This window comes from Malania oleifera, chromosome 2 (genome assembly GCF_029873635.1).
Source record: "Malania oleifera isolate guangnan ecotype guangnan chromosome 2, ASM2987363v1, whole genome shotgun sequence".
In the NCBI taxonomy this organism is placed as follows: Eukaryota; Viridiplantae; Streptophyta; class Magnoliopsida; order Santalales; family Ximeniaceae; genus Malania; species Malania oleifera.
In genome coordinates this window covers 93100398-93119915 of record NC_080418.1, presented here as the reverse complement: position 1 = coordinate 93119915, position 19518 = coordinate 93100398, and the positions used below count along the sequence as shown (strand labels likewise).

The following is a 19518-nucleotide window of genomic DNA, read 5'->3' as shown; positions in this document are numbered from 1 at the left end:
CATCTTCAATTGTATACTTGTAAGATGGCTCCATATGTTAAGAACAAGAAGCTGTTGATTCACATATTCCGCGAAAGCTTAACTAGTCTAACTTTGAGGTGGTATGCTTCACTTAGCAAAAATTGAGTTCAAGAATGGTAGGACTTGGCTAATTTTTTTCTTGAAACAATACCAATTCAATGTTGAGATTTCTATATATTGAATGAGTATTTAGAATGTAGAGAATAAAGGTTTAGAAACTTTTAAAGAATATACTCAAAGATGGAGAATGGTTACTGCTCAAGTAAATCTACCATTGTTGGATATTGAAATGGTAAGCACTTTTGCGGGTACATTAAAAGGTGTCTACTATGACAAGTTAATTCCATAAAGTCTATTCAACTTTGAAATAGTTGTAGATATTGGGGAAAGAATAAAAATAGGTTGAAATCTGGGAAATTGACTAACTACACTACTTTGAAATCAACTGAACAAGTTGTTATGAACAAAATATTTGTTAAGAAAGAGAAAACTGAAGGAGAAGTCAATGCAATTTATAAAAACAAGGCATGGAATCCAAATTCAACTTAAGATATTTGCACTTATATCCCTCGACCAATCATCAACTCACAATCTAGTGGTAACCCACACCAAACCAATCCAACCTAATACCAATGAGGGAATTAACAATTTTCTAATTCCTTTGATTGACTTATACCATCAATTGCCAGCTCAAGGGCAGATTGTGCCAGTACCCATGAAATAGATGTAGATTATGAAGCTCTATGATCCAAATTTTAATTGTGAATATCATATGAATGCACCTAACCATGCTACATATAATTTTTTAGCCTTGAAACATCAAATTTAAGACTTGATCGGCGCCAACATCCTGAAATTCCAACAAGTAGAAAATGCTTAAAATTCCAATGTGAAAACAAATCCATTACTAGATCATGGTAGCACCTCCACCAATACTTTTAAGTATGCCAAATTCACGGCATCAATTAGTCCACACCTTCTATATCTTCCATCACCATAAACTTCACACCAACAATCATCCAATACGAACCATCAGCCACATCCAACACTAAATCTTTGATTCTTAAACCACCTATCTTGTTTCCATATTCTTCAAAAAGATTCGTTCATTGGAAGTATGAAATAGAAATGGTAAAAATGAATGAAGAGAAGGAGAATGAAGCAAATATGAGAAGAGCAAAGAGATTGATGATGAATAGGTTAAGATGTGTCTACAGTAGCTCAAAAATCAATTACTACAAGATTGTGGAACAATTAAATAAAACTTTATCTCAAATCTCCATACTTAATTTTCTTGCAGCTTCAAAAGGTCATAGGAATGCCTAACTAAAAGTATTGAAGGAAATTCATGTACCTCAAAAAGTATCGGTTGAACAATTTGAGAACATAGTCAATGCTATGTTGATAGTGAACACTGCGTACATGGACGAAGAAATGTCACTAGTTGGAAGGGATCATGTGAACCCTTTATACATAACTGTAAAGCATGTGCAAAAGATCATAACACAAGTTTTATTTGATAGTGGTTAAGGACTTAATGTATGCCCATATTCAACAATGGTGAAATGGGTAATAGACAAGTCTTTAATAAGAGAAAGTGATACAATAGTTAAGGCTTTTAACAACTCTATGCGAGGAGCTGTAAGAGAGATCCATCTTGACATTGTGAACTATCCTTGTATCTTCACATTACATTCTAAGTCTTGAAAATTGAGCCTTATTTCAATTTGCTATTAGGTGGACCATCAATCCGTACATCAAGGGCAGTGTTATTTTCATTGCATCAAAAGTTGAAATTTTTTCACGGGGTTTGATTACTATAAAAGGGGATGAGGACATTGGGGCACTTAAATCGAATATAATACCCTACATTGAAGTTGAGTCAAAGGATTGTCCACCTAATGTAGTAGAGACAACATTTTCAACTTTCGGAAGTGGAAATGTCAAAATTCTAGAACCAGTTGCAGAATTCAATAGGGTGACTACAAAATGAATGCTGGAACAAGAAGGTGAAACAAAAGGAGAAACCTTGAATGAGTTAGAACATTAATCAAGCATTGTATTTGACTCTTTACTTTAATGAATAAGATGACATTTCCTTTAGATATTGATCCACCCTACAACCATCAGGTACCCTATTAGAGTTGTAAGGTTTTCCTCACCTCAAGAATCCTATAAAGAACATTATCATGCCACTTCAGGGTTCCATTGTCAAATTGATTAATTGAAGTTTTATATTTCATTCAATGTTGATTCATTCTCAATTCTATAAGATAATTTCAAAGGATTCTATGCCACAAATTACCATGTTCCAAATCCATACACAAGTACATCCATATTACTCATAGAATGAAATATCACATTCTCACAAGATGAAAGGAATTAAGAATGCATACTTATCGTCCAATTCAAACAAGTCAAATCATGTAATCATACATCATCTCACGTGAGAAATTGAATCAATGAGCATCCTTAGCTTTCCCCACACACAAAATGAGGCAAAGCAAACTCTTATACACAAAATAAATACAAAACCAATTTACCGTTGAACCTCATTTTTGTTAGTTCTTCCTTTGGAACCTAATATAAGGTCACATCAAGGCCCAAAACACTTCTAAAACTCCAATAGCATACTGGAAAAATCAGCTAAGAAGTTTTCAAAAAGTTTTAAGGCTTTTTTTTTTTTTTGCATTTTTTTTGGATTTTAAAACAATTTATAATGATTAAATATGGAACAAAATTCAAGAATAAAATAAATAAACTAAAAAAATAAAAAAAAATGCAATAGAAAATCCTAATCAATTAAAGTAAAACCATAGGTCATCTTTACTTTAAGAAAAAAAATTCTTAAACTTAAAAAGAAAAACAAGTCCTAAATTAAGATGCACAAGTAAAAAGAAAATAAAATAAGATAAAAAGTAAATTACAAAAATTTGTAAAAATGCTGAAATAATTTTTTTTTTTCATTTTCCCTAGATTTTCAAAAATTTTAATAATGAATAACTATATTAAATGATTTTTTTAAAATTAAGAAAATTTAAAAAGAAACAAAAAAATTATAAAAAATAGAAAATTGACTGACTAGTTTAATTGGACTAGTCGATTGGTCCAATTGCTTAAATCATCAAGTGCATGCGGACGTGGGCTACAGTATAAATAAAAAGGAAATTTTGTTTGTTGTAGGCGGTCAATTGCCTATTAGGGGATGGTCAACTAACCTTTCTTGAGAGTAAAACAAGTCAGTTGACATCTGAAGGTGGTCGACAGATCTCTGTAACCTCCCATTTTTCATAAATTTTGACATATTTTTAAGAAAATTGATTTTTCTTGAGGGAGACACACACACACACTGTAGGAACCCGAACAAAGAAAATAAAAGGAAAAAGAAAAAAGAAAAGAGAAAGGCAAAGAAATGAGGAAAATTGACCAAACCGTCGACGGTTAAAACAATGAGAGCATTTTAAGTGCCAAACCATGGACGGTTTCGTTGAGCTTAGGAAACCCATCGATGGTTTTGTGGGGGCCAACTTGCCTATAAATAGAATGGAGTTCATTTTTTTTAGAAAAATAATTTCTCTCTCTCTCTCTCTCTCTCTCTCTCTCTCTCTCTCTCCCTCCCTCCCTCCCTCCCTCTCTCCCCCCTAGGGTTTTGAGATTTTCTCTCTCTAAGGCTCTCTCGGGGTTCCATGTGCTTTTCGATCCTCTCTCCCTCCTCCCGGTTTGTGGGTCATTGATCCTTGACGGATTTAAATGGCTAGGATTTCGAGTTCTGAAGGTTTTAGGCATATTTTTTAGGAATAGGTAAGGGGATTAGATTATGTTAGCTCTTTTTGAGATATGAACCGATTAAACTATTGTATATGATTTTATAAATGGTATATGTGATATTCTGAATGAATCAGACTTATGAAAATGATAGTTTTGATTATTATACGTGTTTGGAAAAACCTAAAGTGCATTGGTTGATCATCTCCTTTTTCTTGTAAAATATATAGTTTGAGTTAAATTAAACCCTAGAGATGATTATACCCTTATTTTTAGCAATTTTATATTCTCCAGGCATTCTATTATATTATGATTTATCAGTTAAAATTGTGTTGTATGAGAATGAGTATTATTATATGATTAAATATGATAGTTTAATAAGATGATTTTATCAGTATATGTTATGACAGATTTATACAGTTATGATATACTGAAATGGCGGCTATATGCCGGATATGATATATTGAAATGGCGACTATATCCTGGATATGATATATTGAAATGGTGGCTATATGTCAGATATGATATACTGCAATGGCGGTTATATGTCAGTTATTATATACTGAAAATGGCGGCTATATGCCGGATATGATATATTGAAATGGCGACTATATGCCGGATATGATATACTGAAATGACGGCTATATGTCGGTTATGATATACAAAAATTGCGGGTATATGCTAGATATGATATACTGAAATGATGGCTATATGTCGGTTATGATATACTGAAATTGTGGCTATATGCTGGATATAATATATTGAAATGGCGGCTATATGCCGTTTATGATATATTGAAATGATGACTATATGTCAGGTTATGAAACAGTAGCTCGATGTTGAGATACAATAATGTCATGTTTTACACTCATATATGGAATTTAGATTTTATTATAGTTTTTATTATGTAAATTACAATATATGGTTTAAGAACCCTGAGGGATTAAATGTTATGTGAGCACGATATCGTAGCTATAATCAGGAGGGAGTGCAACCACACTGGTATGAAAGTGTGGTAGGGAAAATTCAATTTGGCCTAGGTACAGTACTACTCCTCTAGGCTACGCCGGGAGACCCCTCCTAAAGGACATTCTAGGGGACCCTACCGAGGTACATTCTGGGACAGGGTAGGCAAATCATACTTGCAAATTAGTTCATTTGACTTAGCATTGGTCGGCCGACCATATGCTAAGTCTAGCCTTTCGAGCACACAACTTGTCATGGGGTGGAAGCATGTCATTAGTTCAGTGGCCCAAGAGGTTGGTTCTTCTATGCATATATTTTTGAATTTATGAGAAATATGCTATATTGAACCAAATTATGTTATACAGGAAAATATACGTATTTTCAGTTATACAGATGAGTACAGTTTTCAATGGTTATTTCCCGTTCAATTAGATAAATGGAAATATTATGTTTGCACTAAAACTCATGTTAGCCACACAGTGATGATAATCTGATCCTCCTTATTGAGAAGTGTCTCACCCCAATATCCATCTCATATTTCAGGTCCTATAGGAATTAGTCCTAGCGTGCTACGAGGCTCAGAGTAGTTTCTTTTGTTAGTTTATGTAAGTACGGAGAAACACTAGATTATGCTATATTTTGTCTACTTTGGGATGTAATATATGTTATGGAGGTACATATGTATAATTGGGATAATTAGAACTCTGGTAATGCAGTTTGAGGTGGTAAGTTTTCTGTTGCATATTTATGTTTTTAATTATGGACAAGTGCACTCAGGACCCTAGTTTGGGGACGGGTTTTGTATTTAAGGTATCATAGATAATTACAGGGATTTATGCAAGTTTTCCTATGTGGCACCCCGAGCCCCACGTGGCAGGTTTGGGGTGTCACACACACACACACACACACACACAGATAAGGTCAAAACAGTAACTATACATTAAATGGGTGCTTTAGGTTGCTAATTTCTTGATTTGAAAGGAATTAAGGGGTTACCTTTCCAATTCACAATACTCCCCAACCAAAAACTCTTTTTTATAAGGAATTTTTTTTTTACTTTTCAAAAAATAAAATAAAGTAGTGAGTTCATTTTCTAAAATAAAAAGAGTAACTAATAGTTTGATTATCTATACTTGTTTTTCAAAATGGTAGCCTATCGAAATGGTAACCAGATAGGCCTCCTGAGACTGATGTTGACAAGTACTTACATGCATGCATACATACATACATATATATATATATATATATATATATATATATATATATTAAATATTACAACTAAAAAAATATTTACAAAACAACCCCAAGTGAAATAAAAAATTACAAAATAACCCCAAAGTGTTTAAAACACACAAAAATAACCTAATTAACTAAACTTAAAAAATAAAGATAATTTTTCCCAAACTACAATAAACATTATGCTACAATATGAAAATATACAATTCTCCATTGGCGGTTCTTTCCATCACTAGGCTTTGGAATTTTGCAAAGTGGCTATCAATGTCGAGATGAACGATTTATTTTTAACTAAAGGTGCCTTACTAAAGAGACAAAAATTTATTCAACCCTACACAGGATTAACTTCAATTCTTAGTTATAAACTTTTACTTATTATCAATACTTTTTCGTGATGAATTTACTTACTATAAGTACTTTTCTTGATAGTATTTGTTTTAGGCCATAAGTAGTTACAAATAATCCCTTAGAGGTGATTTAGTGGGCTATTTACTTGTAGTTCTAAATTAAATTAATAAAAAACTTTAAGCAAAAAAAGGAGAAAGTTATAGTCGAGCATGGTAATATCTAATTCAAAAGGGCATTAAAATCCATGAAATCTAATCATGTAATATCTATGTTGGTTTATTAGCGCACAACCAAATGGACAGGAACCTAAGTTAATGTAAAATATGCACAGAGAGAACATGCCTACAATGTAACAAAACCCACCAAAGAAATCTAATCATTCATGCTTCCATATGATGCACATTTACAATATGAATGGTTTATGGAAGAGCATCATGGCCTATTTTTCATAAATATTAATGAGGCAATAGTATACGTCCTCATATACGATCTATTCATGAGGATGATCCAAGTACCAACCTAAAAAAAGGAGAATTGACACCAGAACTAAGAAAAAAAATGAATTAAAAAAAGTTTTAGAGAAATGTTTGTGGGAATCCTTGTTCCTAGATGTTATGTTTTCTGTTAGGGATCTAGGAACAACCATCACACACAAGCAAAATTAAACATGCAAAATAAGGACACCAGATTTAATATGGTTCGATCTAATCTGACCTACGTCCATGAAGCAAACCCAATTTCAATATATATTGGAAGAAAATACAAGAGGAGAAGACACCACTCAACTCAACCCTTTTCTCACACCTTTCTGTCTCTCACCTTTAGCACAATTACTCTCACACTCACTCACATCACATTCACGCACACACTTCTCATTATATAGTTGAATGGGATGGATAGTAAAGGAAGGTATTTTAATGAGATTCAATGGGATGGATTAGCACACCAACATTCTCACTCCAACGCATCAAAGCTAGCTTCTTAGCAGCTCATCCTCATTCGTAGCTCATCCTTATCAAGGCTCATCAAGACTCATCATCAATACTCTCCGTTTCTATTTTAGATTAACAATATCCCACTTAGAGATGGCGACACCATCTCAACCACTATATAGATAAATAATGTGCTCAAATATGTCTTCAAGCATGAAGACCAACTGAAATTGAGCAAACCTTCAGCTTCTGTGTAGTCACCACCTTTGTCAACATATTTACTGGATTCCTGCTACCTTGGATTTTTCAAGTGTCAGCACTCCGTCCTCTAACAGAGATCTGAAGAAGTGATAATGTAGTCCAATGTGTTTGGTTTTGGAATGAAATGTAGAGTTCTTTACTAGATGTATCACATTATGACTGTCACTGTGCAAAACATTTCTCTCTTGCTTTATTCCGAGCTTTGTCAACAAACCTTGAAGCCAAATCATCTCTTTACTGGCTTTTGTCACTACTACATACTCACCTTCTATAGTGGATAGGACAATAGTCTTCTGATTCTGTGATATCCAACTAATAGCTGCTGTGCTAACAACGAACACATCTCTGGTGGTGCTTCTGCAGTGATCAATTTCACTGGCAAAATCGACATCATCATACCCTTGAATTTTCAAGTCTCCTTTGCCGAAATATAGGAACTTATCAATAGTGCCACATAGATATCTCAAGATCTTCTTCACCGCTTCCCACTGAGTCTTCCCTGAATTTGACATGAACTTGCTAATAGCTCCCACTGCTTGGCTAATGTTTGGTCTGGTACCAACCATGGCGTACATGAGACTTCCAATGGCTAAGGCATAAGATACCTTAACCATGAAGTCCTTCTCTTCATCTGTTTGGGGAGCCTAATCCTTGGAGAGGCGGAAGTGACTGACCAATGTTGTATTCATCACTTTGGCACTACTCAAGTTGAATCTCTGTAAAACACGACTAATATGCTCTGACTAAGCTGTTGCTTATCTTTGGAGATCCACATCCCAAGTTTTTGCTTTGCTGAACCCAAGTCCTTTATGTCAATCTCCTCTAACATTTACTACTTAAATTTCCTGATCTCTTCTATATCTGGTCCTGCGACTAACATGTCATTGACATATAGCAATAGAATGATATAGCTGGACTGATACCTCTTGAAGTAGCAATAGTGGTCACCATTGCACTTATGAAAATATTTCCTACGCATAAAGCTGTCAAATTTCCTATATCATTGCCTAGGAGCTTGTTTGAGACCATACAAGCTCTTCTTCAATCTACACACAAGATCCTTTTCACCTTTTACTGATAATCCTCCTAGTTGTTGCATGTAACTCTCCTTATCAAGATCACTATAAAGAAATGTCTTCTTCAAAGTTGTCTTCACATCAAACTGCTCGAAATGTAGGTGATGTGTCCTCAAAATGTACTATTTTAGGCCCCCATTTACTTATATTTTGTCCTCATTTATCTTGTATTTACCTTTTTTTTTTTATCATAGTTCGGAGTTATGCATGGTTTGTTTATGTTTTAGGAAAATGAAGTTAAAACCAAGGAGTTAAGCAATGCAAGAAGCCAAGGGAGTAATTAGGAAGCACAAGGCTCAACCAGGTGTTCAACTAAGTCTTCAAAACCTTAGTTCATTAAAGCAAACAAGACCTTGCTCGACCATGTGGTGCGACCAGCAAACACAAAGGGCAATTAGGTCATAAAATGAAGACTCTAAAGTTCATACTGAAGTGAAAATGTTGAGAGGTTCAACCAACAGTGCGACTAAGAGACCTTGAGGGGCGACTATGTAAAGACCCGGAAATTTAAAAAGGATTAAAATAATTTAGAAAAAAAATAATAAATAAAATAACAGATAAATAAATAAATAAAATGACGTGGGAAAAATAAAAAAAATTAAATTAAAAAAAGTAAAAATTTAAGAAATTAAATTAAATTAAGATAAATTAAATAATTAAATAACTAATTATTAAATTAAATATTATTATATTGGATTTAAAAATAATGATAATTAAAATAAGATATATATATATATATATATAAGTAAGTTAATATATATATATATATATATATATATGTAAGTTAAAGTAATATATACTATATATATTTATGTAAAGTTAAGAATCTGACAGAAGATAAGAAAGAAGAAAGAAGAAAGAAGAAGAAGAAAGAAGAAGGAAGAAGAAGATCAGGCACAGACCCCCCCTGTGAAATTTTCTTGTGCGAGCGCCAGCCCTCCGTCTCCGCTTCTCTCCTTCTCTCAATTGCTCGGCGAGTTTGCGATGGATCGGGAAACGGAAGGTGCCGTTGGAATCCTGGTTCCGCTGCCGACATTTGTACTGGAGCAGATTTTTCATGGGAACGGCTTAGGCATTGCTCATGGAGAAAGGTAATTTTTCCCCATTTTCTCAATTTTGCCGTTAATATGTGGTTAAATCGACTAATGGACACCACCACGGGGTCCTAGTCGTCGTTATCATCATTTTGACGTAGGTAATTTTCCAATTGGGATTTTCTAGGCCCTACTCTAAAGCGAGAGTGGGATTTGGGAAATTTGGCAATTTGGCTAAATTTAAGGGTTTTATTATTTATTTAGGAATTATGGCCCTAGGAAGTATTAAATTAATATTTTATTCATGAATAATTTATTAGAATTAGGATTTTAATTTCAGGGTCCGAGTGAGCGCCGCAAGTATTTTTCGGAGTCCCTGTTGGCGTAGTTCAAGAAACCAGGTAAGGGGAAAAATATATATTGAATCAGAATTTTTATGAATTTAATGGAAAAATAAATAGTGTTATATGTACGTGTAATTTTTCAGTATGGGTAAAATGCCAGCCTTTTAAATTATATATTTTTTTTAAGTTTAGGGTTGTTTATTAGATATGTATATGTGAAAATGAACTGATGAAAGTGGGAAATATTTTCAGGATAATTAAGTAAGAAATGAAAGGTATTTTTAGTATATAAACATTAAATGTTGGTTGGCTTATTTTACAGGCAATGTATGAATTTTACTGTTAAATTGTGTGGCATGAGATTCTATGCAAATATATGCTAAATGTATGAGATGCAGGCTAAGTAAGTAAAATAATGAAAATTAAATATGATATGGACAATGTTGCCTGTGTATGTTAAATGCAACCATGTAAATGTAAGACAGTTGAAAGAGAGCCATGTTAGCAGATCTAGCACACTTCTGTGTAGACTAACTGATGACAGCTAAAAAGAGCTGTGTTAGCAGATTTAGCACATTTCTACAGAGACTAACTGATGATGGCTAAAGACCAGCTGTAGTACGAAGTAATGAAATGAAATGTTATGCAATGAAATGACGATGAAATGGCAATGAAATGAAATGACAAAGGTAAATGATGTAAATGTGAAAGAGTCACTTAAAGTGAAACGAAATGCAACGTTAAGTTATAAACAGGAATGAATGTGCATGAATGTGTAATGACAGAAAAGAATGTTGTATTATGATATTAGAAGTATGTATGTACATAGAACATGTTACGTTTGGGCGAGGCATACCTTTCGCCTGAGGGCTTGTTGAGTAAGGCGAGTGCACTAGTAGCTTCAAATGTGCCAGTAGTCACATAACGTACTAGGGCAGAGGGAACCTACTGGTATGGGTGGGTAGAATTCTCTATCCTTAGAACCTTTGCCTATAAACTATTGTTGAATGCGTGAGTACGAGATCAGTTTAACACTTGAGGGCTTACTGAGTAAGGTGAGTGCTCTGGTATGTTTTAATTGTCACATTAGGGTTACCTAAGTATCAGAGCAGAAGGGTGCTACTTGTATGGGTGGGTAATCACCCCTATCCTTGGGTAATCTCGTGGGTTAAACATTTGCATGTGTTTGATTAGGTTCAGAGAATGGTTTCAAGAAATTATGTTAATGATTTGTAAATATTATAAAATGATATGTATAATCTCATGTTGGCCACATACTGCTTTAATATATGGTTTCTTCCCTTACTGAAATGTGTCTCACCCGAATATGAATGTATTTTTTTTTAGGATTTCCTCGAGATCGAGCTTTGAGAGCTCGAGGTTTTTATAGCGTTATTGGGGAATATAAAAAGTAAAGGGTATATTTCCATGTTAATTGTGAGATGTACAAAATTTATGTTTTACGTTCTTATATTTTACGTCTGTGGAGAAAAGAAAGTTTGTGAACATACTGAATATGCAGGCTAAGTAAGTAAAACAATGAAAATAAAATATGATATGGACAATGTTGCCTGTGTATGTTAAATGCAACCATGTAAATGTAAAACAGCTGAAAAAAAGCCATGTTAGCAGATCTAGCACACTTCTGTGTAGACTAACTAATGACAGCTAAAAGGAGCTGTGTTAGCAGATTTAGCACGTTTCTACATAGACTAATTGATGATGACTAAAGACCAGTTGTAGTACGAAGTAATGAAATGAAATGTTATGCAATGAAATGACTAATGAAATGGCAATGAAATGAAATGACAAGGGCAAATGATGTAAATGGGAAAAAGTCACTTAAAGTGAAACGAAATGTAAAGTTAAGTTATGAACAGGAATGAATGTGCATGAATGTATAATGACAGAACAGAATGATGTATTATGATATTAGAAGTACGTATGTACGTAGAACATGTTACGATTGGGCGAGGCGTACCTTTCACCTGAGGGCTTGCTGAATAAGGCGAGTGCACTAGTAGCTACAGATGTGGCAGTAGCCACATAATGTACTAGGGCAGAGGGAACCTACTTGTATGGGCGGGTAGAATTCCCTATCCTTAGGGCCTTTGCCGATAAACTATTGTTGAATGCGTGAGTACGAGATCAATTTATCACTTGAGGGCTTACTGAGTAAGGTGAGTGCCCTGGTATGCTTAAATTGTGACCTTCGGGTTGCCAAATGTATCAAAGCAGAGGAGTGCTACTTGTATGGGTGGGTAATCACCCCTATCCTCAAGAAATCTCGTGGGTTAAACATTCGCATGTATTTGATTAGGATCAGGGAATGATTTTGAAAATTATGTTAAGGATTTTCAAATGTTAAAAATTATGTTATATATAAACTCATGTTGGCCACACACTGCTTTAATATATGGTTTCTTCCCTTACTGAGATGTGTCTCACCCGAATATGAATGTATCTTTTTTTTCAGGATTTCATCGAGATCGAGCTTAGAGAGCTCGAGGTTCTATAACATTATTGGGAAATAGTAAAAGAAAATTGTATATTTCTATATTAATTATGAGATGCAAATATTTATGTTTTACGTCCTTATATTTTAAGTCTGTGGAGAAAAGAAAGTTGTGAACATACTGAAATATTTTGGAGATATATGTAATTATGGAAATCCAGGTGTTGGATGATTTATTATAGAATATAGTTAGAATTAGTAAACTCTGGTATTATGTTATATGGGGATTATGATCATGTTTTTCCGCTGCGTATGTTTTGGAATATGATTTATGAGGATATGATCAGGTATAACGCACCGGACCTAGGTTTAAAGGTTCGGGGCGTTTCAGACTAGGTCGGCTGAGCATAAGACTGACTAAAGTAGAGATCCCGAGAGTCTCGACTAGGACACGACCAGGAGATCTTAATGGCGTGACCAGGTCGAGGAAGCCTAATGAAACCTAGGATTCCCACGAGTCTCGACTAGGGCGTGACTAGGGGAAGACTAAGGTGTGACCTGGTTGATAGCTTTCGAGCCCAACAATATTCTTCACTATATTTTTCCAAAACTTTCCTGATTTGAAATCAAAAGCTCTTAAACCCTTTTGGGTATAAAACTAAGCTTTGAATATGTGATTAAGGTTCCCCTTTGGCCCCTTTTTGGTTAGTGACGGACCTAGAGTGTCTTTAGGTGCCACTTAGATTAGATTTAGAGCTTTCTTTTCAATTCCATGTCTGGTTTGGATTCATATTCTTTAAAGGCATATGACAACCTTTGAGTTCTGGGTGCTGCAGTGTAGATAATTAGTCTTCGATTGTAATCCCGATTGCTAGTGATAGACCTTTGAGCTACAATTGATGCCATTTTCAATACATGTTTCTTTACTTTACTTTGATTTCTTAAATTTAAATACCATGTCTTTACTTTCTTCCATATTTATTTCTCTGATTATGATGAAATTCTTGGGGATAGGATAGCATAGCTAGGGATTCAGTCACTTGTATGTAATAGGTTACGGTTCCTATAGGTTGTTCTTATGCTCGCTAGATAGGGTATACCCTGGTTCCTGATCGTGCTCTGGACGATTGGTGCGCCTTCGCTACCCTATGTCATTCGAATGGTTCACTTGATCATTTAGCCTAGTACAGATAGCTGATTGGACATAGCTATCGCGAACGACAACCAAAGTTGGATTCATGATTTGAGACCTACTTTCTAGTAGTGTTAATATAATTTACTTTCATTGCTTGTGTAGTTTCGAAAATAACTCAAAAATATCAACTTTTTCCTCTTAAGCAAAGTGCTTTTCATTTTATTTTTTTCATCATTGTCCAATTCCCAAGCGTAGGAAAATTCCATTGTCAAGCATAGTAAATCTTGGACTCCTAAAGTCATTTCCATAGGGATTCAATTGGTAAGTTTAAGAGTTCATACATCACAAATTATTTCAGAGTGAGATGTGTGGGGATTGATTTTAATGAATACAACTGTCAGTTGATTATAACAATTTAATTAAAGGGTTAGGCTTTAGATTTCATCCTAATCTCGTCATTGGTAATCAAATCTCATATTTATAACTTAACCAACATCAATATACCTATTGAACTTGATCGGAAAATATACCGCTTGAAATGCATAGGTTTGACAAAAATTGTTGAATAATGTCAAATGAAAATATTTTAGCAAACTTTTAGAATGTAAGAACAAAAAGCATTGGTTGTGGCAAGATTTAACTTGTCTACAATCAATCAAGAGGTTTACAAACCAAAAGTTTTCAGAAAAAGATCATTGAACATTAATCAATTTTAAACATAAAATACTTGAAGACTAAGATGAGAATTACCAATAATGGGATGTAGGACTCCACACTTAGCCTAACTTGAAATTTAGTTGGCCATTAGAATGAAAAGAAGAAATACTTAAATTAAACACTTTTGAATGTTTACAAAGAAATAAGAGAGAAAATACAAGAAAATAAGGCAGCTGCCCCCCCCCCCAAGGCTAACACAAGCCTCTTATTTATAGGTTGAAAAACTACTACTTCCACTCCAAAGCCTAACACAATTTATTAGTTACACTCCTATACCTACCACAAACACCTTCACCTACCAAAATGGTAATTGCACTCCTTGTGTTGTTGAAATTTATTGTTTAATCTCGTCACCTTTCTTCTAGCTCAAGTTTGGATGGTTAAAAATTGTAATTTGGACTTTATTGTGAAAGAAAATTTGTAGGACTTGAAGTCTTCTTTGAAATGCGACCAAGTTTGCATAAATTGGATAATCGAGTCAAAAGTTATGACCAATTTATCCAAGCTACACAAAACTGCTACATTACTTCAATTGACCCGAATTAAAGCACTCTTGGATGTTATTCAATTCTTCCAAACATCCTTCCTCACTTCACAAATTAGTACTTTGAATCCTTAAATTCTTTGTAGCCATTCCATACTCCACCCAAGGGCTAATCAATTATTTATTGCAATTTACCTACAAATCACAAAAATCACACAATAAGTTCTATATGCATGTTACATAGATGATTTACTTATTTATGTGCACTAAGATGGCGTATAAATGTTCATAAATATGCAATATTATGTTCTAATCACAAAGTGAAGTACATTAGGCTAGAAGTGGTAAACAACTGCACTAAGTCCCTGAAGTTTGACACCCGACTCACTCCTTGTTCTATTGAACTTGGGCTTAGTTAGGTTATAAATATTATTTTTGGTAGTTAAGGACCCAAGCCTTGGCGAGCCTACCAAATTTTGGCGCCGTTGCCGGGGACTGAGTTACGATAGTAAGCCAATTACTAGTTTAGAGTACTACATGTTTTGTTTTTCTTTATTTTATTTTGTTTTCATTTTTGTGTGACATTTGAAGTCTTGATGGTGTGTTGAACTTGTATATGCTGAGTTTACGTTCTTTGGATCCTAGGTTAGTGCCTATAGACCCTGAGATTAAGAGATCCCATATGTCAATTAGGAATTCTACCTCTAGTCCTAAGTTAGTTGAGTCTTTTGAACCCAAATTCATGGCCAAATCCCGATTGGTTCCCGTTTACCAAAATTTGGAACCTTTTGCCCCTCATCAACCTACGCTGGAGGAGCAACCTCTTTTGCCTTTTAGAGACTACTTCACACCCAATGCATACATCTCACCATATTACATCCAATTTTTGGATGTTAAGGCAGCGTAGTTTGAAATCAAGACCTCTACCATCTCGATGCTTCCCAACTTCTTTGGGAATTCTACTGAAAATCCATATGAGTTTCTTGAAATTTATTCCTGTTCGCTCTTAAGGAAAAAGCCAAATATTAGTTGAATTCCTTAAAATCAAACTCGGTGACCAAATGGGCCGCCATGCAACACGAGTTCTTGAAAAAGTACTTTCTTATTGAGAAGAATAACCAGTTGAGAAAGGCAATCACCAGTTTCTCATAGGTAGATGGGGAACAATTTTTCGAGACTTGGGAATGCTTTAGGGACCTTTTGCATAAATTCCCTCACCATCAAGTCCTTAGGTGGCAATTAGTTCAGACCTTCAATGAAGGATTACCTAAGCATGATAGAGCCACGGTAGATGCATCTTGTGGAGGTACTTTCCTTACGAAGCATGAGAATGAGGCTTGGGCTCTCTTTGAGATCCTCACCAAGAATTCTTAGCAACATGTTGTTGCTACATATACACCCTCCTAACTTTTTTCTTCCCATCATAAGGAAGTCTATGAATTAGCTGTCGGCCATGACCTAACACCTACATTGCACACCATCATTAAGAAATTAGATCAGTTCTTGCCCCTAGGACAACAACCTCAACCAGTGGCGTGTGCAGAGGTGTGTTCCATTTGCTCTGATCCCTCTCACACCTGTAATGATTGCCCCCACGTGCCTCCCCCACCTGAGTTTGTGTAGGAGGAAGTTAAGGTCACCTATAATTGGTACGACATGCCGACTAATGATCCCTACTCTAACAAGTACAATTCTGGGTGGAGTAAACATCCTAACTTCTCCTAAAGGCCACAAACTCTAGGTTTTCAAGCTCAAAGACATCAGCAATCACCCACTGCTCAGCCTCTTCACCCATTTTAAAACTCTCAAAATTCTCTCGTGTCTACCCTCAATATGATCGATCTTTTCAGAAGACGGTGATGAAAGCCCTTAAAGGTATTAAGGTTGATAATCGAATTGATCGACAATTACTCCACTCCCACTCCTAGTCTATTTCTAAGCTAGAAGCCACCATGGGCTAACTAGTTACATCTTTGAGTAGGAGAAATGATGGTAAGTTGCCAAGTCAACCTCTAGTGAACCCTAATGGCCAGTATGGGGTAGAATGTGAGTCGGCTGCTAGTCCTTCGACGTATTATGAGCAAGCCCAGGTTGTGACCATTCTTAGGAGCAGTAGGGAGGTAAATAATAGGGTTGAGGAGAAGTTAGACCAAGGAAAGGGTAGGGAGAAGATGAAGGAAGAGCCAGATGCTAAACCATATAATCCTCCTTTCTCCAATTCGGTAATTGATACCAAGACACCTACCCCCTCCACTGATGGAGCACTCCCCATTACGTCCCCACAGTGCCATATCCTGCAACCCTTCATGCACCCTCAAAGTCTAGGAAGGAAACCAATACTGAGTCCATCATGGACACATTTAGGCAAGTCAAGGTCAATATTCCTCTTTTAGATGCTATCAAGCAAGTGCCTACATATTCCAAGTTCGTTAAGGACATGTACACCTAAAAGCGCAAGTCGAGGGTGCACATGAACAAACAAGTTAGGCTGACCGAGCACGTGAGCTCAATTCTTTTAGGTCATATTCCTAAAAAACTTAAAGATCTCGACACTGCCACCATCTCATGTGTCATCAGCGATTACACTATTGATCAGACTCTTTTAGATTTAGGAGCGAGTGTGAACCTACTCCCTTACTCGGTCTATAAAAAATTCAATTTAGGAAAGCTAAAGCCCACCCCAATCACATTGAGCTTCACTAACTGATTAGTGAAAAGGCCCTGGGGTGTGACAGAGGACGTTTTGGTCAAAGTTGAAGAGTTCTATCATCCTATTGAGTTCATTGTCATGGATATGGAACCTACTGACCCAACCACGGATCTAGTCCCTATCCTATTAGGATGGCCATTCTTAGCTCTAGCTACTGCCTGTATTTAGTGTAGGATAGAGATCATGGATGTGTCCTTTGGAAATTTGCAGCTCCAGCTGAATGTATTTCATGCTTCCCAACATCCACCCTTTAGTGTCCAAGTTATGGATGTTGACATGATTAATGAATGTGTTGAGGTAGTAGTCCCCTCGATTCTATGGAGGGACCCTCTTGAGGATATACTTCAACCTAATAGCCACTCCATATCTGGCCTAAAGGATCCGTACGAGTAGATCTTTCCCATTTATGACTCGGTCTCTAGCTTAGAGGGAGGGCTCTGGGTAAGTGAGAAGTGGTTTAATGGGGGCATGGTGGAAGAAAATCATATTTTCGAACCTAAGTGAGTTTGAAATTAGCATTCATTGCATCTAACTGAAAAAGATAAACTTAGCGCTTCTGAGAGGAAACCCAATTGTATTTCTTATTTTTATTTTTTTCTTTGAGTCTGTAGGTTTCACATTGTAGAGTAGGTTGAGTCTAGGGTCCATAGAATAGGACATAGGTTAGTTGAGGTGCGACTAGGGCGTGACCATTATGCATAGGTGTGACCAAGTTGAAGCCCTAGAAGTCTTCTAAACTTCTAAATTCCTAAAAAGCTCAACTAGGGCGCGACCAGCACTACCTCTAGTGCGACCTAGTTGAGCCTTTGAATCTTTTGAAATTCCAAACTCCCGAGGAGTTTGAATAAGGCACGACCAGCACTCTACTCTAGCATAACCTGGTCAAGACCCTATTTTCTTGATTCACTTTGGGGTGCAACCAGGGCACAACCAGCACAAAGCTGGTGCGACCTAGTCGAACCTGTTAAAAATGTGTTAAAACACCTCTTCTCGTGAAGCTCTAATCCCACTTCTCCTTGTTCCTTTACACTTCCTTGTCGCACCCAAGCCTCGACCTGGTCGCCCAGCCTCCTCCACCTCTCTAGAGCTTTGGCAACCCTCCGACGACCATCCTTAACCTCTTTGTTCATTCCTCGCACCTAGGGTTTCGCCCATTCATCTCCCCTACGCATGAGGGCTTTTCTATTTCCTTCGTTGCATCCATGTCCCTTCCCCTTCTCCATCATCCATCTTCCTTTCTACCTTTATAGTTCACCACCTTCATTGAATCTTTCGACCTTCTTCGACGATGCCTCATCAATTAGAGTACTGGGCTACTTCAAAGTAGTCCCAGTCATCAAGATCCACCACCAAGCGAAAAAGGGTCCAGGATCAGTCGAGGGACGAGTCTTCATTTGTGTCTGACCATACTCCACCTGCGCCAGCAACGACAAGGGGTCGCGCAGCCTAAAGAGGGCTGGCACAGACTTCTAGGGGATTAAGGGCACTGAGGATGACCTTTGAGGACTATGACTTCTAGCCCGTGTACAAATTCCAATTGGATGAGACTCACGCCCACCGTCGCAAGAGATGTTGCGTAGAGGTCCTCGAGTGAACGAAGATGGACCATTATATAACCCCGCCCACCACCATATATCATCTAGTTTTGGTCTGAGAGCTCTATTGGAACTTGTAGCACAATCCTCAGAGCGGCATCTGGACTACTACGGTTCAAGGCATAGAGTTTGATTTGACTTCAGCATTGATCGGGAGGGCATGGTCCTACAAGGAGGTAGATGATACGCTTTGGGAGGCCCTTGACTCTTCAAATGTCCACCACATCATCAGCAGTATGCTTCACGACCTCTACAATGATGGTGGTAATATGCAACGAGGTACATGAATGACATGGAGCAGGGTACCTGACTACCTGCTTCTTTTGGACCTTATCCTACAGTGCAACATCTGTGCATCTAGACATCACTCAAAGAGGCACGCTATTCATCTGTAGGTCTTTTATGCCGGGCATCAGAATAGTAAGATAGATATCCCTTA

The 19518-nt window shown here is 36.4% G+C and overlaps 1 non-coding gene across 1 annotated transcript; it reads right to left on the bottom strand.

Annotated features, from left to right (window-relative positions):
• Nucleotides 1–15894: 15894 nt before the first annotated feature.
• Nucleotides 15895–16000, bottom strand: LOC131149997 (small nucleolar RNA R71). Its single transcript, XR_009135384.1, has one exon. It is a non-coding gene; the product is annotated as a small nucleolar RNA R71 (small nucleolar RNA).
• Between the last annotated feature and the right edge of the window lie 3518 nt (nt 16001–19518).